Below are 23360 nucleotides of genomic sequence, written 5' to 3'. Positions count from 1 at the left end.
AGAAGACGATATTATTACAGGTAATTCAGATTCACCATGTAAATAAGCGTATTCCAAATGGTTTGGAAGTGGCTTTAACTCTAATGTCGGAGGTTCTTCTATCGATGATTTATATCGATATCTGTCTTCTTCTTTTAGCATTTGAATTTCTTCTGTTGTTGGTTCATATCCATTAGCTATTAGTGTAGCTAACATTTCAGCTTCATCAATTGGTTCAGCTCCTTCTCCTAAAGAACATTCTCCCGTTCCTTGTAATTCTGGAAATTCTTCTAATAATTCTGCATGTGAATCTATAGTTTGAATATAATAACATGTATCATCTGCAGATTATGGTTGTTGCATTGCTCTATCAACTGAAAAGGTAACACTCTCGTCCTCTATACTTAGGGTCAGTTTCTTACCGAACACGTCTATCATTGCTTTAGCCGTGTTTAAGAATGGTCTTCCTAATATGAGAGGAACTTGAGAATCTTCTTCCATGTCCAGAACAACAAAATCTACTGGAAATACTAAAGTACCAACTTTAACTAGCATGTTTTCCATTATCCCTCTAGGATGTTTTATTGATCGATCGGCTAGTTGTATGCTTATTCTTATTGGTTTCAATTCTCCAAGGTCTAGTTTAGCGTATAGTGAATACGGCATTAAATTTATACTAGTACCTAAGTCTGCCAATGCTTCTATTGAACTAAGACTACCCAGAAAACATGGAATTGTGAAACTTCCTGGATCAGATAATTTTTCTGGTATCTTGTTCAACAGCACTGCTGAACAATTAGCATTCATAGTAACAGCCGAGAGTTCTTCCATTTTCTTTCTATTCGATATTAGATCTTTCAGAAATTTAGCATATCTAGGCATCCCTGAAATTACATCAATGAAAGGAAGATTTACATTTATCTGTTTAAACATATCCAAGAATTTGGATTGCTCGACTTCAAGTTTCTCTTTTTTCATTTTACTCGGGTAAGGAAGTGGTGGTTGGTATGGTTTAACATAAGGTTTATCCTTAACTGTGTTATCTTCATTAACCTTTTCAACTACCGGTTCTGTTTCCTTATCTTGTACAGGTTGTGGTTCTTGTGGAGTAGGAATAGCTTCATCAGAAATTACAGGTATTTCAGGTGGTTTAAGTGTTGTACCACTTCCTGTGGTAATGGCTTTAGCTGTTTCATTTCGGGGGTTAGCATTTGTATCACTAGGTAAACTTCCCGGTTTTCTTTCACCTATTACCCTTGCTAGGTTACTTACTTCTGTAACAACCCAGAATTTTCCGATCGTTCTATACTTATGAGATTAATATTTACACAAATTAAACCTTACCAACATGATAAGCAATTCAAATTGTTGAGACTTATATTTTTGAAAAGAGCTTTACACAACGTTTGACCGTCCAATTTGACCGATGATATCACGAACTATATAACACACGATAATTATACGATTATGTATATGTACATATCTATACATATTTAACATGATTTAAGGATGGTTTAACATTTCATTGTGAACTAACAACAATGAGTTATAAGTATACTTTGAGACCACTAACTTAAGTTTTCAAAACGATAACTATATGTAACGTTCTTTGACATATATACTTACAATCTATAATGTGTTGTGATTTATGTCACCAATATGATTTAAGTGTAATGGGATTAATTTGTAACCAAAATAATCTTGATAAATATCGAACAAGTTTGGGGAAGTGTGGAGTGCACACTTGTTTGAACTTATCTTGATTATGACGGGGGTTCGGGGGCAGCGCCCCCGGTAAGCGGGGTCCAAGGGGTGGCAACCCCTGGCGGGGTCCAAGGGGCAGAGCCCCTGGGCTAACATTGCTTTATTAAAAATGTCTTAAAATTTTATTTTTGGCCCGGTTGGACCCAAAATAAAAGCCTGATTTTGAGCTTCTTTTACTGTATCATACTCATCATCCATACGTATTTACTATTAGTAAATACACATCAAATCAATATCCTTATCAGCTTTAGATCTGCCCTAGATAAGAGGGAATCTTATTTGTAAGCTAGCATACATTATTACTCAAAAATTCAACACAATAATTTGTCCTTGTTCCCTCAACAACCAGACTGTCCTATAAGTATCACCATCACCCTGGTTTTTCATTTCATTCTTACAACCATCTTTCTCTAACCAAAAACACACTCTTAGGAACTCTAAGTGTTCTTCACAATCTCAGCAAATACTCATGAAGAACTAGCTTCATGAACAACCTATAATCATCATAAGAAAGTTTGATCAAGATTATTTTCTATCTTTTCCAGTAGCTTTATCCAAGTAACTTGAGGTAGTAACCTTATTCATAATCTTATTCAATTCATATTTATATAGCTATCTTATTTTGTGTTATAAAATTTTTAACAACAAGAACATAGTTTGAATGATTTCAAACCTGTTCACAAACTAAATAGATCCTTCTAATTTGATTTTTAAAACACTTCAAAACTTGTAATATATCATATTATGACAAAATTGGATTAATCATATCTTGGCTAATTAACATAATATTTAATATATATTTACTTATGATTTGATTTTATATATTCCAGGACCACCCGTAAACAACACGAGAAGATTAATCATAAGACCTCATGATTGTACGCAACACGTCATCTGACAACACGGTACTTTATGTACGCAACACGTCATTTGACAACATGGTACCATGGGTCGAGATTAATTCTGATCAATACGAATACGATGGGGTCTTTATTTATTTTATTGAGCAACTAATTGTGGACCATTAACAACAGACTGCTAACTACGGACTAAGAAAAATATTAAAAGTATTATAAGTATATATATATATGTAACGATTACTTGAAAAGAAAATATGTTGATATATTATATATATGGTTAGGTTCGTGATATCTATCGGAGACCAAGTCGAGTTAAATACCTTCAAGGAAAAGGTGAGTATATAGTCCCACTTTTAAACTCTAAATATTTCGGGATGAGAATACATGCATTTTATGATTTACGTTATGGACACAAGTGATTAAAAATATATATTCTACGTTGAGTTGTACCACTGGCATACTTCCCTGTAACTTGGTAACTACTATTTACATGAGGTATTGTAAACGCGAATCCTGTTGATAGATCTATCGGGCCTGACAACCCCAACCGGACTGGACGACCAGTATTCAACGGTTGCACAGTACTTCGTTTCGGTAACTACACTTGGTACGGTGTAATAAGATTTCATAATAAAGGGAATATGCGACGTTTATTAAATGTTAAGTATGGTTATCAAGTGCTCAACAACTTAGAATATTTTTATTAAAACATTTATATATGAAATCTTGTGGTCTATATTTATAACGCTGCCGGCATTAAACCTATATCTCACCAACTTTATGTTGACGTTTTAAGCATGTTTATTCTCAGGTGATAACTAAATGCTTCCGCTGCAACATGTTGAATTTAAGCAAGATCTTGAGTATGCATATTTGTGTCAAAAATAAAACTGCATATCGGAGGATTTGTAATGTAAAATATGTTGGAGGTCGTATTGTTATTATCACATGTAAAGTTTGTAAGTCTAAGATTATCGCTAAACGATAATCATTATTAAGTTGTTTAAACCTTGTATTTGTAATAAAAGCTATGGTTTGTATTGTAAAAACGAATGCAGTTTTTGAAAAGTGTCGCATATAGAGGTCAATACCTCGCGATGAAATCATATGTCATTGTATTCGTCCTTATGGTTAAGGTCGGGTTATGACATGTGGTATCAGAGCGTTGGTCTTAGAGAACCAGAGAATTTGCATTAGTGTGTCTTATCGAGTTTGTTAGGATGCATTAGTGAGTCTGGACTTTGACCGTGTTTGATTTCGAAAACTATTGCTTATCCTTGTTGGTTAAAAATTAATATGTAAATATTATGTGGTATTAATGTGCTAGTTGTTATGTGATAGATGTCTGGCTTAGAACTTATTATCACATTCAGCGACTCCGAACCAGACTCTTCAGATGGTGTTCCAGTCATTAATCTATCCGATGATGAAAACGACACCTTTGGGGAAGACTCACAAGTTTCGGATGAATCCATTGAAGAGGAACCGGAAAGTGATCCTGAGGAGGAAGAAATACAGGAAATTACGAAAGACAAGTTCGAACGAGGAAAGAAACGAAAGGCTACTGAAATGGAAAATCTAAATCCCGAGTCTAAAGAGGATGTTGTGGCACCAACTCCACCAGATACTTCCACACCTATTCCCGCTATTCCTATTAGTTCTATCCCGACATCCAGTTCTTCGGTTCCTCAGCCAAAACGCAGGGAGATAACCAGGATAACCTTTAAGCGATTTCTTTGAACACAAATGCTTTGGGTTAAATGATGTGCTGTTGTTTTAAACCATGGGATCGTATAATGTTTTGTATAATATTACTAGTGTGGTTTGCTTAATGTTTGATGTAAGATAAGCATATGTAAAATAGTGAAGTGTGAAATGCAATAATTTTCCATGGTTAAGTATTATTTGGGTGGTAGTAATTGATTTTCGTACTAAGCTATTAAGTATGAACTTTAACGGGTAGGTACTACCCTAGATATAATTATAAAACGCTAATAAGAAGAAAAGGCTTTTATAATAATAACTGGATCATATTATTAATAAGCTACGATGTACTGTAAATACATACTACATCTATAATATTCCATGTGAATAATTATTTTTTCATTCTTATTGAAGATTATGGCGCGATTGAACCGAATGACGGAACAAGAAATCCAGGAACTCATCAATCAGCGAGTGAACGACAGAATGTTATGGGTCGAGGCTGCAAGAGGTGCTGCAGTTAACCCAAATCCTCGTGTAGGGTGCACTTACAAAACTTTTCAAGGTTGCAAGCCCTCATCATTCAGTGGAACAGAAGGACCGGTCGGTTTAACCCGGTGGATCGAAAAGATTGAGTCTGTGTTTAAAATCAGTGGTTGTATTGAGAAGGACATGACTAAGTATGCATCGTGCACCCTACAAGATAGTGCACTCACGTGGTGGAAAAACTATGTGAAGGCCGTAGGAGGAGATGTAGCTTATGACACTCCTTGGGAAGAATTCAAAACAATGCTAATCAACGAATATTGTCCAAGGAACGAGGTTAGGAAGTTGGAAGCTGAATTACGAAGCCTGAAAGCTGTTGGTACTGAACTCACCAACTACAATCAGCGATTCATGGAATTAGCTTTGCTATGTCCCGAATTGGTACCAACCGAAGAACGGAAGATTGAACTGTACAAAGACGGTTTGCCTAAAAAGGTCAAGGCAAATGTTACAGCATCCAAACCCAAGACTATTCATGAAGCTATCACCATGGCGAACGAATTGATGGACCAGATTATTCTGGATAAGAACACCGATGTCAAGACATCGGGAAGCAAAAGAAAGTGGGAAGGTAATCATCAACAATCCAACAAGAAACAAGAAATCACGCAAGGTGCGGGTAGCGGTTCAAACTCAGGTTACAAAGGACGAAATCCTTTATGTAACAGATGCCACAAACATCACTCTGGTTATTGTAATGTGGTGTGCAACAATTGTAATCGAAAAGGTCATCTTGCTGAAGATTGTAGGGTTCCTGCTACAAATACAAACGGTACCAAGACTCCTGCCACCAATGCAAATAGAACTGCCTTGGCCACTGTTACTTGTTATGGGTGTGGGAAACAGGGTCATTATAAGAGCCAGTGTCCAAATCCAGAGAAGAATAATGGATCTGCACGTGGAAGAGCATTTGTTATTAATACTAGAGAGGCGTGTGAAGACCCGGAGCTTGTTACGGGTACGTTTACCATTAATAACTTATCTGCATCTATTATATTTGATACTGGTGCCGATAGAAGTTACGTGAGTAGAGACTTTTACGCTAAATTGAATTGTTCATCATTACCTCTAGATGCTAAGTACATGATTGAGTTAGCTAATGGTAAACTAATTAAAGCCGATAAAATTTGCCGTGATTGTAAAATAAATTTAGCCGGAGAAACATTTAAGATTGATTTGATACTCGTAGATTTAGGAAGTTTTGATGTAATAGTCGGCATGGACTGGATGTCCAAAATAGGAGCTGAAGTTGTGTGCGCCAAGAAGGCAATTCGCATTCCTCGTAAGGATAAAACGCCAGTAATGATTTATGGAGAGAAGGGTAACTCAAAGCTAAAACTCATTAGTTATTTGAAAGCTCAAAAGTGCTTGAAGAAAGGGTGCTATGCTATCTTAGCATATGTTAATAAAGTCGAAACGAAGGAAAAAGTGAAGAGCATCAATGACGTGCCTGTGGCAAGAGATTTTCCTGAAGTATTTCCGGAAGAGTTACCAGGATTACCTCCATTTAGATCTGTAGAATTTCAAATAGATCTAGTACCGGGAGCTGCACCAGTGGCTCGTGCTCCATATAGACTTGCACCATCTGAGATGAAAGAGTTACAAAGCCAGTTACAAGAATTACTGGACCGTGGTTTCATTCGACCGAGCACTTCACCGTGGGGAGCTCCGATTTTATTCGTCAAAAAGAAAGACGGATCTTTCCGAATGTGTATAGATTATCGTGAATTAAATAAGTTAACTATCAAGAATCGGTATCCACTACCGAGAATTGATGACTTATTTGATCAATTGCAAGGATCATGTGTTTACTCGAAAATTGACCTAAGGTCGGGCTATCATCAACTACGCGTCAAAGAAGATGATATTCCGAAAACTGCTTTTCGGACACGCTACGGTCATTATGAATTTTTGGTCATGCCGTTTGGGTTAACGAATGCGCCAGATGTATTCATGGACCTCATGAATCGAGTTTGTAGTCCGTATTTAGATAAGTTTGTTATCGTTTTCATTGACGATATTCTTATCTATTCCAAGAGTGAGCAAGAGCATGAGCAACATTTAAGATTGGTATTAGAATTGTTAAGAAAAGAACAATTATACGCAAAATTTTCTAAGTGTGCGTTTTGGTTGAAAGAAGTGCAATTTCTTGGCCATGTTGTTAGTAGCAAAGGAATTCAGGTTGACCCAGCTAAAATTGAGGCCATTGAAAAATGGGAGACTCCTAAGACACCAACGCAGATACACCAATTTTTGGGTTTAGCTGGTTATTATAGAAGGTTTATTCAAGATTTTTCTCGAATAGCTAAACCATTAACAGCGTTAACACAAAAAGGGAAGAAGTACGAATGGACTTCTGAGCAGGAGAGTGCATTTCAATTACTGAAGAAGAAGTTGACTACAGCACCTATTTTATCGTTACCTGAAGGGAACGATGATTTTGAGATATATTGTGACGCTTCGCGACAAGGTTTTGGTTGCGTCCTTATGCAACGGAAGAAAGTTATAGCATACGCATCCCGACAATTGAAGATTCATGAGCGGAATTATACGACGCATGATTTAGAATTGGGAGCAGTAGTGTTTGCATTGAAGATATGGAGACACTACTTATATGGGGTTAAATGCACTGTGTTTACCGATCATAAAAGCCTTCAACATATCTTCGATCAGAAACAGCTGAACATGAGGCAACGTAGGTGGGTCGAGCTGATAAACGACTATGATTGTGAGATTCGCTATCATCCTGGGAAAGCGAATGTAGTGGCCGACGCTCTAAGCAGAAAGGAACGGGAACCAATTCGAGTACGAGCAATGAACATAAAAATTCGCATGAATCTCAACTCACAAATCAAAGAGGCTCAACGAGAAGCTCTTACTAAAGAAAACATAGGAAATGAAATAATGAAGAAGTATGGGAAACAACTCGCTATACGGGAAGACGGAATTCGATATTTTGCAAACCGTATTTGGGTACCAAAGTTGGGTGGATTAAGGAAGTTGATATTGAATGAGGCACATAAGACAAGATACTCGATACATCCTGGAGTTGGAAAGATGTATCAAGATCTTAAGACGCATTATTGGTGGCCTAATTTAAATACAGACGTTGCAACGTATGTTGGGGAATGTTTAACTTGTTCCAAAGTTAAAGCAGAACACCAGAAGCCGTCAGGGTTACTTCAACAACCAGAAATCCCAGAATGGAAATGGGACGGTATTACCATGGATTTCATCACAAAGTTACCTAAGACTGCCTGGGGTTATGACACTATTTGGGTAATAGTTGATCGTCTCACCAAATCTGCACATTTCTTGCCTATAAAGGAAACGGATAGAATGGAGAAACTATTACGATTATACATAAAGGAAATTGTTTCAAGGCATGGAATACCTATTTCCATTATATCCGATCGTGATAGTAGATTTACATCAAAGTTTTGGCAATCACTACAGGAGGCCCTGGGAACTCGTTTGGATATGAGCACCGCATATCATCCACAAACTGACGGGCAGAGTGAAAGAACAATTCAGACTCTTGAAGACATGCTCAGGGCATGTGTGATCGACTTTGGAAACGGATGGGATAAATATCTACCATTAGCAGAATTCTCGTATAATAACAGTTATCATGCGAGCATTAAAGCTGCACCATTCGAAGCACTGTATGGAAGGAAGTGTAGATCCCCTATCTGTTGGAATGAAGTAGGGGATCGACAATTAACTGGTCCCGAGATCATACACGAAACGACTGAGAAGATAGTACAAATCAAGGAGAGATTGAAAACAGCCCGTAGTCGCCAAAAGAGCTACGCCGATGTCCGAAGGAAACCATTAGAGTTTCAGATCGGTGACATGGTTATGTTAAAGGTGTCACCTTGGAAAGGTGTAATACTTTTTGGAAAAAGAGGTAAACTGAACGCAAGGTATGTAGGCCCGTTCAAGATCATCGAACGCATTGGATCGGTAGCTTATCGACTCGAATTACCACAACAACTCGCCGGAGTACATAATACATTTCACGTTTCAAACCTTAAGAAGTGTCTTGCAAAGGAAGACCTCACCATTCCTCTTGAAGAAATCCAAGTCGACGAGAAACTACAATTCATAGAAGAACCAGTCGAAATCATGGACCGTGAAGTTAAACAACTCAAGCAGAGCAACATACCAATCGTTAAGGTTCGTTGGAATGCTCGAAGGGGTACCGAGTTTACTTGGGAATGAGAGGATCAGATGAAACAAAAGTACCCACATTTGTTTCCCGAGAACGCAAAATAGGTACAATTTTAAAATTTCGGGACGAAATTTGTTTAACGGGTAGGTACTGTAACGACCCGGAATTTTCCGATCGTTCTATACTTATGAGATTAATATTTACACAAATTAAACCTTACCAACATGATAAGCAATTCAAATTGTTGAGACTTATGTTTTTGAAAAGAGTTTTACACAACGTTTGACCGTCCAATTTGACCGATGATATCACGAACTATATAACACACGATAATTATACGATTATGTATATGTACATATCTATACATATTTAACATGATTTAAGGATGGTTTAACATTTCATTGTGAACTAACAACAATGAGTTATAAGTATACTTTGAGACCACTAACTTAAGTTTTCAAAACGATAACTATATGTAACGTTCTTTGACATATATACTTACAATCTATAATGTGTTGTGATTTATGTCACCAATATGATTTAAGTGTAATGGGATTAATTTGTAACCAAAATAATCTTGATAAATATCGAACAAGTTTGGGGAAGTGTGGAGTGCACACTTGTTTGAACTTATCTTGAATATGACGGGGGTTCGGGGGTAGCGCCCCCGATAAGCGGGGTCCAAGGGGTGGCAACCCCTGGCGGGGTCCAAGGGGCAGAGCCCCTGGGCTAACATTGCTTTATTAAAAATGTCTTAAAATTTTATTTTTGGCCCGGTTGGACCCAAAATAAAAGCCCAATTTTGAGCTTCTTTTACCGTATCATACTCATCATCCATACATATTTACTATTAGTAAATACACATCAAATCAATATCCTTATCAGCTTTAGATCTGCCCTAGATAAGAGGGAATCTTATTTGTAAGCTAGCATACATTATTACTCAAAAATTCAACACAATAATTTGTCCTTGTTCCCTCAACAACCAGACTGTCCTATAAGTATCACCATCACCCTGGTTTTTCATTTCATTCTTACAACCATCTTTCTCTAACCAAAAACACACTCTTAGGAACTCTAAGTGTTCTTCACAATCTCAGCAAATACTCATGAAGAACTAGCTTCATGAACAACCTATAATCATCATAAGAAAGTTTGATCAAGATTATTTTCTATCTTTTCCAGTAGCTTTATCCAAGTAACTTGAGGTAGTAACCTTATTCATAATCTTATTCAATTCATATTTATATAGCTATCTTATTTTGTGTTATAAAATTTTTAACAACAAGAACATAGTTTGAATGATTTCAAACCTGTTCACAAACTAAATAGATCCTTCTAATTTGATTTTTAAAACACTTCAAAACCTGTAATATATCATATTATGACAAAATTGGATTAATCATATCTTGGCTAATTAACATAATATTTAATATATATTTACTTATGATTTGATTTTATATATTCCAGGACCACCCGTAAACAACACGAGAAGATTAATCATAAGACCTCATGATTGTACGCAACACGTCATCTGACAACACGGTACTTTATGTACGCAACACGTCATTTGACAACATGGTACCATGGGTCGAGATTAATTCTGATCAATACGAATACGATGGGGTCTTTATTTATTTTATTGAGCAACTAATTGTGGACCATTAACAACAGACTGCTAACTACGGACTAAGAAAAATATTAAAAGTATTATAAGTATATATATATGTAACGATTACTTGAAAAGAAAATATGTTGATATATTATATATATGGTTAGGTTCGTGATATCTATCGGAGACCAAGTCGAGTTAAATACCTTCAAGGAAAAGGTGAGTATATAGTCCCACTTTTAAACTCTAAATATTTCGGGATGAGAATACATGCATTTTATGATTTACGTTATGGACACAAGTGATTAAAAATATATATTCTACGTTGAGTTGTACCACTGGCATACTTCCCTGTAACTTGGTAACTACTATTTACATGAGGTATTGTAAACGCGAATCCTGTTGATAGATCTATCGGGCCTGACAACCCCAACCGGACTGGACGACCAGTATTCAACGGTTGCACAGTACTTCGTTTCGGTAACTACACTTGGTACGGTGTAGTAAGATTTCATAACAAAGGGAATATACGACGTTTATTAAATGTTAAGTATGGTTATCAAGTGCTCAACAACTTAGAATATTTTTATTAAAACGTTTATATATGAAATCTTGTGGTCTATATTTATAACGCTGCCGTCATTAAACCTATATCTCACCAACTTTATGTTGACGTTTTAAGCATGTTTATTCTCAGGTGATAACTAAAAGCTTCCGCTGCAACATGTTGAATTTAAGCAAGATCTTGAGTATGCATATTTGTGTCAAAAATAAAACTGCATATCGAAGGATTTGTAATGTAAAATATGTTGGAGGTCGTATTGTTATTATCACATGTAAAGTTTGTAAGTCTAAGATTATCGCTAAACGATAATCATTATTAAGTTGTTTAAACCTTGTATTTGTAATAAAAGCTATGGTTTGTATTGTAAAAACGAATGCAATTTTTGAAAAGTGTCGCATATAGAGGTCAATACCTCGCGATGAAATCATATGTTATTGTATTCGTCCTTATGGTTAAGGTCGGGTTATGACAACTTCTTGTTCCAAGTTTTGAATAGAAGCTTGTTGATTTCTAATTGCTTGAGCATTTTGTTCATTAGTTTGTTTCTGAGATGTGAAAAACTGCGTTTGAGTTTCAACTAGCTTCGTCATCATATCTTCTAAATTTGGCTTTTTATCATCCGTTTGTGGTGGTTTGTTTTGAAAATTAGGTCTTTGCTGGTTGTAAGTATTATTGGATACTTGTTGATTGCTAGGACCTTGTTGGTTGTTGTATGGAATATTTCGGTTATAATTCTGATTTTGATTATAAATCGGTCTTGGCGGTTGATAATTATTCTGATAATTATTTCCAGGCCTTTGGTTTATGTATGAAATATTCTCTCTTTGTTCCATTGTTAGTTCAATACTGAGACAATCTTTTGTCAAATGTGGTCCTCCACACTGCTCACAACTAATTCGTATTGAGTGGATATCTTTAGTCATCTTTTCCATTCGTCTCTCGACAGCATCTATCTTTGCAGAAATGGAGTCTAAGTCATGGCTAGAATCGGCTCTAGCTGCTTTAGATGATCTAAGGATATCTTTTTCTTGGTGCCACTCATGTGAGTGGGAAGCAGTGTTATCAATAATTTTATAAACATCAGTTTCGGTTTTCTTCATAATGGAACCACCAGCTGCAATATCTATGTCTTTCCTTGTAGTGATGTCGCATCCTTGGTAGAATATTTGTACTATTTGACAGGTGTCTAAAAACTTTCCAAATCTAGTCCACGCCTAATATAGAGTTTCATTTGGTTTCTGTGTGAACGTAATAATTTCTCCTTGAAGTCTTACGGCTTTAGATGCCGGAAAGAATTGTTTAAGAAAATTTTCAACTAAAACATCCCATGTGTCAATCGCCCCTTAAGGTAACGATTCCAACCAATCTTTGGCTTCTCCCTTTAAAATCCAGGGAAATAACATGAGATATATCTGTTCATCCTCAACTTCTCTTATTTTAAATAGTGTGCAGATCCTATTAAAGGTACGAAGATGTTCGTTTGGATCTTCCTTCGGCGCACCACTAAATTGGCATTGATTAGTCACCATGTGTAGAATTTGTCCTTTGATTTCATAATCTGGCGCATTAATGTCTGGATGAGTAATTGCGTGACCTTGTCCAGTGCATTTAGCTCTCATTCGGTCTTCCATACTTAAAGGTTCCAGATTTTCCATAATTGAATTTGTTGAATCTGAATCACTAGAGGATTCTGATTTAATGGTTCGTTCCTCAACAATCTCTGTTTGAATGATTGGTGATTCCGGAGGAAAAATTAATGGTTCAGGATCTATGAATTGTCCCTGAATATTCTCCGGATTCTCAATTGTGAGGTCGGGTTCAAAAAATGGATTATCGGAAATTTGAATTGGAGTACTTGGTCGACTTGATGACGATTCTAAAGAAAAATTAACGGCGATAATATTAGCTAGATGTCTTGATCTAGTTATAGGTGGTGAACGTACAAAAGGTGGTGAACGTCTTGCTCGGTGAATTCACTGAATATCCTATTAGTTTTTTAAAAGGAAAGAAAAATTATATAAGTTATCCAATTAATAGACTTTTTTGATTTTGCCCACGTTTCGAATAGCCAAAAGATGCAGCAGAGGGGCAGGATTCGTTTGGTCTCAATATAATTGAGTACTGTTTGGCTCCAATAACACGGTCTACGTACAAATCCAACTATTACTACGAACCAGAAAATTTTGATGTCTATCAATTTAACCACTTAAAATAAATTTTCGTAATTTTAAGAAATTTAGATAAGAAGTAGAATAAAAATCTATGTCCTAAAAACTAGAATTGCGAGAAATAAGAAAGAAAAAGAGCGCGTCGAAAAAGGTCGAAAAAGAAAAGATCGAAAAATAAAAGGCGTCGAAGAATAAGAAATAAAAAAAATGACTTATAGAACTTAAAAACACTCGACTAACCCAACCTTATTACTATCACTAACTTAAAATTATAATCGCAAATTGAGATTACTAATTGGAGTGATAATTGATACATAGGTAAAAGGGCGTCGAAAAATAAAAATAAGAAAGTAGCGCGTTGAAACTTAAAAAGGAACTAAAACCTAAAAACTAAAAGTTGTGTCTAAAAATATTAAAGCTTACAAGTAAAACTATATCCCAAATGGCAATAACTTAAAAAGGTACTAAAACTTAGATAGGCGTCGCAAAATTCTAAAGCACTTAGATCTTAGTCTAAAGAGAAAGCACTTAAGGGATTTTACGGCAAAACCTAAAAATCTAAAATTAAAAATAACTATGGCAAAAACTATATTTAAAACTAATTATGAGCGAAAAATACAAAAATTATTACGCTAAAACAAATAAAAAGGGACAAAATATAAAAATATACTAAAAAGTACAATTTTTATAAATATATTATTTTTATAATATTTATTTTATAAAACTATTAATTTTATAAACTAATTACACTAATTTAACTAAAAATACAAAATAAAAATAAAAACTAAATTATATAATAAAAATACCCTAATTAGGGTTTAATTTAAATAATAATAATAAAAACCCGTAATTAATGCAGGATTAGGGTTCTGTGTAACCCGTGTCAGACGGCTCCGCGACTTGCGGTGCCACGTACTAGCAAACCCCGCGAGTCGCGGGAAATGAAAATTCAGATGACAGCTGGTTTCGACAAGTTTCGGTTTTTTATTTATTTAAATATATATATTTTTTATTTTTCTATTTTAATATTTATATAAAATATTTATATAATTTAAATAAAAACTTATATTTAAAAACTAAAATAAAAATAGAATACTTTATAATTTTATAAATAACAATCTAAAAAAATAGATTTATATATATTTATTTTTTTTATATATATTTAGCGTTGCGCTTCCGGCTTTTAAGCTAGATTTTAAGTTCCCCGGCAGCGGCGCCAAAAATATACTTGATGTTAAAGCTCGGGGGTATAAAATACTATTAAATTTTAGAAGGAAAATACTATTAAATACGATACAATTTTTACACAAGATATTTATTTATTTATAGAATGGATATACTTAAACCTTGCTACAACACTTATAGGCAGTGTACCTAATCGTACAGTAGTGTAGTTTTTAGTAAGTCCGGTTCGTTCCACAGGGAATCTTTTAATCAAAGCTTAACGCTATATTAGTTTTAAATTAAAAAATACAAATATATAAATAAGTAATATTATTATTATAAAAGGGGGGGTTTTACCGTTTAATGACCGGTTTGTCGATTTTAAAACTTTAGTCGCAGTTAAAACCTAATGTAAAATATTAAAAATAAATACAAGACTTAATTTAAAGCGTAAAGTAAATAACGATAAAGAAATTGCGATAAATAAAAGTGCGATAAAATAAAATTGCGATAATTAAAAAGTACGATAATTAAAAGTGCAATTAAATACAATAACAATAAATAAAAGTGCGATAATTAGAAGTGCAATTAAATATAAAATAAAGGAAATTAAATATGAAATAAAAGAATTATGCTTATTTAAACTTCCGTAATCATGATTTTGACGTGTTGATTTTATTTTTATGCCCATGGGTTAATTGTTCTTTGTCCTGGATTATTTAATATGTCCATACGGATTTGTCCATAATAGTCCATCAGTCATAAATATAAAGAGCGAAAGCCTTCGTCAAATTATTCTTATTCCCGAAGTCAAATATTCCAACTAATTGGGGATTCGAATTGTAACAAGGTTTTAATACTTTGTTTAATGAATACACCAGGTTATCGACTGCGTGTAAACCAAGGTTTTACTACTTTGTTAACAATTACACCAATTACCCTTGAATGTAATTCACCCCTGGTTCAACAAGTCTATTAACTATTAATCCAGTTCCGTGTCCGGTAAAATGAATAATTATTGGTATTTATAGATATCCCGCCCACCGTACCCAGTCAAGCGTATGTGGTTATATATAAATACGTCGAATTATAAGTTTGTATATTAAATTAACAAGGTATTGTTTAGTTAATATAAAACCCATTAATAGCCCATAGTCTAATTTCCACAAGTGTCGTTCTTTTATCCAAACCCCAATTATGGTACAAAGCCCAATTACCCAATTGTAGTAATTAGCCCAACATCATGATTACTTCGATTTAAATAAGCATAATAATAACTTAGCTACGAGACATTAATGAAAATAATATAAACATAACTTACAATGATTAAAAATAGCGTAGCGTTACACGGACAGAATTTCGACTTACACCCTTACAACATTCGCTAACATACCCTTATTATTAGGATTTAAAATTAAAATTAAAATTAAAATATAAATTATATATATATATAATTACGTATATATTGAGAGAGAGATAGATTATATGATATTAAAAACGATCAAACTGCGTTGCCTTTTATAGGGATTTGAGTCCAGGGAAGCTCCGCGACTCGCGTAATTTTTGCACTGTAAACTCCGCAACTCGCGGAGTTCGTTTTTCCAGCTCACACTAATTTGGAACCTTTCTTGCCGACGATTTTTAAATATATTATAATATATATATAAATTTTAAGAATTAATTATATATTATATTATATTCATGTGCATAGTTGACTTGTAATTTTTAGTCCGTTGCGTCGAGCGTTGAGAGTTGGCTCTGGTCCCGGTTCTAGATTTTCGAACGTCCTTGCGTACAAATTAATATCTTGTATTTTGCGTTTCGAATCTTGTACTCTTGTAATTTCGAGACGTTTCTTATCAATAATTGGAACCTCTTTGATTGTATTTTGTACTTTTGAGCTTTTTGGTCGTTTGCGTCTTCAATTTGTCGAATCTGTCTTTTGTCTTCACCTTTTATTATTTAAACGAATATCACTTGTAAATAGAACAATTGCAACTACAAGCTTGTCTTTCTTGAGGAATAATGCTATGAAATATATGTTCGTTTTTAGCATTATCAACCTCTATATGATACATTTTACAAACGTTGCATTCGTTTTTAATAGACAAACTTTCATTTCTTCGAAAATTGATGGCATGTATACCATTTCATAATATATCCAACTATAATTGACTTAATAATAATCTTGATGAACTCGACGACTCGAATGCAACGTCTTTGGAAATATGTCATGAATGACTCCAAGTAATATCTCTAATATGAGCAAATGCATAGCGGAAGATTTCTTTCATACCTGAGAACAAACATGCTTTAAAGTGTTAACCAAAAGGTTGGTGAGTTCATTAGTTTATCATAAACAATCATTTTCATTATTTTAATAGATCACAAGATTTTCATTTTTCATAAACATAATCCTCAAGCAGAATCCTCTCGTCTGCATTAAGGTAAAATCATTCATATGGTGAACACCTGGTAATCGACATTAACATAATGCATATAGAATATCCCCAAAATAGAATCCTCTCGTCTGTATAACAGAATCCTCTCATCTGTATAAAAATCGAAGTACTAAAGCATCCGTACCTCGGATGGAGTTTGTTAGGCCCATAGATCTATCTTTAGGATTCGCGTCAATTAGGGGTGCACTAATTCTCAAAATTAGTGATGTTCCCTAATTCTTAGATTACCAGGCTAAAAGCGGCATATTCGGCTTCGATCCATTCAACCATATAATGTAGTTTCGATTACTTGTGTCTATTTCGTCAAACATTTAAAAAAGCGCATGTATTCTCAGTCCCAAAAATATATATTGCAAATGCATTTAAAAAGGGAGCAAATGAAACTCACCATACTGTATTTTGTAGTAAAAATACATATAACGACATTTGAACAAGTGTAGGGTTGGTCTCGGATTCACGAACCTATATTATTCATATATTTATTAAAACATATACTTGTAATCGAACAAGTTTAGATATTATTATTAATTGTTATTTCAGTAACTTGTATGTTTCATTGGTAATTACATTAACTATATTTATTTTATATACTTTAGATAAATAATTAATATTTATTATAAAAATATTAATGTTGTTATGCGATATGTTTTAAATATATTCTTATATAGGTATTTATTTGGTAAAATAATATCAATAATAATAAATGAAAATTTGTATCTTTTTATGTTAATAATAATAATACTAAAAGTAATTAGATTTAGTAATGATACTGCTATTAATAGTTTTGATAATAATACGAGTAATAAAAGTAATGTTAGTAATAATAATAATTTTAATGAAAAGATAATAATGATAAGATAAAAATGTTAGTTTTTATAAAAATAATATTTTAAATAATAATGGTACTTTTAATAAAAGTGATGATTCTAATAGAAATTTTAATAGTCATATTAATAATAATACTATATATTTAATAATAATAATAATGATAATAATATTAATTATACTAGTAATCTTATTTCTAATATTGGTAATAATAGTAATTACTTAATAAAAATCAATAATAAACAATAATAATAATAATAATAATAATAATAATAATAATAATAATAATAATAATAATAATAATAATAATAATAATAATAATAATAATAATAATAATAACAACAACAATAAAAAATAATGAAATAATAAGAGTTTTTGTAATAACTACCTCAATTTGTAATAACTACCTCAAAGGAGTAGCCCTAAAAAAGTGCCCAAGTCCGGGTTTGAACTCGTGACCTCCCGCTAACCCAATTCATGCTTAAACCATTACTCTACTCTTTCATTTCTGTTTTAGTTTACCCCATAAGTCTATCTAACCCATAATTTCTGCTTCCTTTTTCTTCTCCACTTATAATCCACTTATCAATATCATTTCATACATATACTATTATCATCATATATCATTTCTCCTCATGTAATATTCGATCACCATATTGTCATAACATAACCATGATTACCAAACTCTCGGCCCAATCAAATCAAGAACCGGCCCAAGCTAAATAATCATGGCCCAATTTCGAAAGTCGCATTGATTACTTTTGAATTAAAGAATTCGAGGAAATCGTGAGCTTTGGATCCAAGAAAAAAATAATATGTATTCAGTGAGTCCCCACCCGTAAACACTTGGAGATTAATACCTCTCCTTTTCCCTTCATCATGAAAAAGAATAACACTAAAAAAAATATATGTGCTGTAACATTTGTCTGCCACTTATTTGCCCCACTAACAATTTGATAACTTTCATATTACTATATATATCTATGTTGCCCAACAATTAACTAAACCCAAGTAAAAGATGTGGGATTCTGTTGGCATTTAAAAGGAAACGAATGGCAGCAAAACTTATATAACCCGTCCAACAAGTAATACAACCAATTTCGGCCTAATAGAAAATTGAACCTTGGCCAATATTGCAACCAACCTCACGGCCCAACAATCATGCAATCTCTTAATTGTGTACACTTTATTTCAAGGGACACGGACCCTTTGAAGCAGAATAAACAAGTGTGAAAGTTAGAGGCTAGCTTTTCTTTCCTTCTAGTCATCAAAAATATATAGTAATTAATAAATAGATCACTCTTCCCATGTCCACCATAGGTTAAAATATTGAGAAAATCAGGGAGCACAAATTTACTTATTCTATTGTATTCCCATTTACATAATGCTTTTCAAAACAAAAGAAACACTCGACATATATAAGTGGATAACATTATGGCGGGGTTTCATGAATTGACCAAAAGAAAATAATACTTGAATCTACTTTAATTGTTTGGCCAAAACATAATACTTTGATTAATACAGCTGGTTTCGAAAAACATTCTATAAATCAAATGGTTTTTGGTGGCTGTCTTGATACTCTCCTGAGTTCTATCGGAAGTGAATCACCAAAAACAAATCACCTATGCATTCCTTATCATCTCATCAATTATTACCTCATCTTCCATTGACATTATTTTGAATTTTATATTTAAAAGGGAACTAGTGGGGTTAGCCAAGAAAGTAATTTGTGCAAGTGGGTTGTTTGTTTGGGACTTTCGGCCAAAAGAGAAATGGTAACATTTTAATAATGATAACATCACTATCATCTTGCTATATTATATAATTGATCAAGTTGCCATATCAATAAACCTAAAGGCAACAAAGTTATTAGATGGGTCTTGGTTTGGTTGTGATTGTGTTTTGGTGTTTTTCTTTTCGAAAGAGTAACTGCAGTAGCAGTGAAGTTAGTTGTAGGTTTGGTTCATTTGATGGTTGCTTTTGTGGGTTTAAAGTGGTTTGAAATAAACAAAATGGTAAGGTGGCAGTTCATGGTGTTTGTATTGGGTGTGGAAGGTGATGGTTTAATTCACAAAAGTAGAAAAAAATATGGGTTTGTTATAAAATTCTTTGATGTTACCTGTGAAACAAGGAAGACGACCGACGACAATTGTAGATCGGCTTTGTTGATTAGTGAGGTAGCTTTCTTGAGGTTGTAGAAATGAATTCGTTTAAAGATAAAAAGGAGGTGGTTCAAATATAAAATTCGGAATGGAGGACGTTTACGTGTTTTGTTTTGAGGCTACAAAATTGACAATGGTTCAAGGTGTTGAGTTGATAAAGTAATGGTTTAAGATGGTGAAGATTGGTGATTGGTGATGGTAGTGAAAGAAGAAGAAAGGAAAGACAAGGAAAGTGGTCTCGGTTTGTATCAGCAGAAAAGGAAAAAAATGTAATATGAAGTGCATATGTGTGTGTAGATGTCGACCCCAGGAAAGAACTACAAGTATATGTATATGTGTTTTTCTCACATGCAAAACAAAATAAAAAAAAATCAACTAGTGGCCATTCTATTTAACCCGTGAGCTATACTTGTTGTTTTCATATTGAAGATAACATAATAACATTAATTTAATATTATAATAATAATTGGAATTTAGAACGTGCAAAAATTTAGCCGTCGCCAATCACGGACTAAATTTCATACTCTGTTGTTAACTAAAGACAGATAAACTTATTTAGAAAAATCCCAAATTTTTATTTTAATTATCTTTATTTATTTCAGTCATTATGGTATAAAATTCGGGCATTAACTATTAAATAAAAATTACATCACTGTCCGCCCTCGATTCTAGGTAAAATATGAAAAGTGTTCAAATTTAACAATTAGCTCCTAAATACATTTTTAATAAACCTATAATCTATATAACTCATTTTCGGATCACCATTTATTTTAAAATTACATAAGTTTGAATTTAACTTGCTTAATATCAATCGGAACATCAAACGAGTATTACAATCATTTAATATTTATTTTTAATATACTATATATATATATATATATATATATATATATATATATATATATATATATATATATATATATATATATATATATATATATATATATATATATATATATATATATTTTTTAAATAATAATTATTATAATATCCTATTTTTATTTTATTAATTTTAATAACAAAAAAATATAATACTTCAAATTATATTTCAATTTATTATTTATATATACATACACACATATCTATTTACAATTAATTGTTCGTGAATCGTCGAGAGCAGTCGAAGGTCATATGCATATATGAAACAGTTCTAAATTTCTGAGACTCAACTTAACAGACTTTTCTTATCGCGTGAAAAATTATAAATCGTATCGAGAGTTTGGTTCAAAATTAGTCAAAATTTTCTGGGTCGTCACAGTACCTAACCGTTAAACAAATTTTGTCCCGGAATTTGAGTGGAGTTGTCATGATTAACAATAAGAAAGTTTTCATGATGAATATGAGTTGAGATAATAGAGTTTTATTACCATTGAGTAAATTGAATGAAACAATTCGATTACTCGAAGAGTATGGGTGAAGCTATCATAAAAGGGTGAAATAAGGAAAGTCAAGTTTGTCTTAACTTTTGACGTATTCACGTTTGAATTCCGGAATTCAAGGGGTTTAAAAGAAAATCTTGGAAATCTATAAGATTTGATTCTTCGGGATTTATGGAAATTAAGATCTCTATAAATAAATGTGATTATCTGTCTCGATTGCTTTGTCTGGTATTTTCACTATAAATGAACTTCTTCCGTTTCATTATTTTCCACCTGTCCCATTTTCTATACTTAAATTCATTCTTCCAAATCATCAGTCAATATGCTTCATCCAGTTTTAATTCTGGATATATTTCTGACTTTCATATCGATCATTCTCCTTTTTCATCTACCACCGGAGGAATCTGTTTACTTCTACTATGCTCTTGGGATTATAGTATTTTTAGTTCTCCCGGTTTTTTTATATTGCGATACGCATTGATATACATGGTTTGTAATTTCTGTGTTTGTGATCGGCTTTATATTTCTTGTTATGTTTCGGATCTCCATGCTCTTGTTTTCTCTTCCCGACTTCAATTCAAGCGAATAATGGTCCAAATCTCGTAGATGTTAAGCTTAGAATCATTATAACGTTCTAAGCACAAAGGAACGTATTCTCACGATTTGATTGATTAAATTACCAGAATCACTGAGGTTGGAAGTATCAAGAATATATTTTCTTGATATGTTCAGAGGTTAATTAGAATGAAAGAGTTATGTATCATGGTACATGATGAGGGTATGATATGTGAACCATCATCACGTTCCATTAGAAACTCAGCATGACTTACTGTAATATAATCATGTTGACCTGGCGTCATTATATTATACTAACCCATGCCTCAATTCCCAACACTTCTCCACAATTCATTCATAATTTATACTTAGATTTTACAGAAGTTTCCAATATAATGGAATACAGAAAACACAAAGAAGTAGATAATTTCAGACAAGAATATTTATGAAAATATCCTCAGAAATATCGAAGATATTTATGATGATATATTGGAATTGCAAAGTTCGAAAGTTGATGAAGAAAAATTTTTCGAAAGATTTTAACATGACTTCGGAGCAAGATATTCTCTAAAGATTCCATCGGATCCAGAATTTCCTGGATTCTTTGAATATAGGGTTTGGTCCTTGTATTTATCCTTGGTCTCCTTCATGGTTAGCTCAATCCATTTTTCAGTACCAAATTTTCTATCGAGTGTTCCCAACACTCCATTCTTTATCATCAAACTTTTGGCCGTTTAGGACATCTATAATTTTACTGTTTCCTCTGCATTTAATGCAGCCATATCTGAATCGTCGGTTATCAATCCGAGGTGGTTTCAGGAGAATTGTGTTTTTAGATGATTAAACGCTGGTTGTAATCGTCAAGATACGACGGATGTTTAAGATGAAATCAAGTTACAAAGGATGTTTAAGATTAAATCAAGTGGCAACTTGAAGAATTATTTAGTTGTAGTAGATGAAATTTATTTACTATCTTTTAAGTCAAACACTGTTGTAATTAATATTTCCTACTCTTTTAATACTTTTTAATTGTCCAATGATAGTAGTCCAATAGTCCAATAGTTCAAACAAAAGTAGTATATTATAAGGATATAGTCATATAGGAACAGTTAGCTAGGAACAGTCAGCTAGGATTTGGTTAGTATAAGTTTAAAATTTTACGTAGTTAATTAATTGGTTACTAATCAATTTTATTTTGTTCATTATTTTCTTCATTATGCCACTTGTCAAATCTTGATTTGGATTCTAATAAGTCGAAATCCAAATATGAAATTGAATGAAATTGGTTATTCTGTGGTGAACGGATTCGTATATCTGTGGATATAAGTAGGATAGTAAATGACTGTTGAATCATATTCGAAGAATGTACAGTGTAACTTATTAATGTGGAATCTAAATATTCCTCTGGTATTACCTACCCGTTAAAATATTTTCACCATTA

This window comes from Rutidosis leptorrhynchoides, chromosome 5 (genome assembly GCF_046630445.1).
Source record: "Rutidosis leptorrhynchoides isolate AG116_Rl617_1_P2 chromosome 5, CSIRO_AGI_Rlap_v1, whole genome shotgun sequence".
In the NCBI taxonomy this organism is placed as follows: Eukaryota; Viridiplantae; Streptophyta; class Magnoliopsida; order Asterales; family Asteraceae; genus Rutidosis; species Rutidosis leptorrhynchoides.
Note: the sequence above shows the minus strand (reverse complement) of the source record.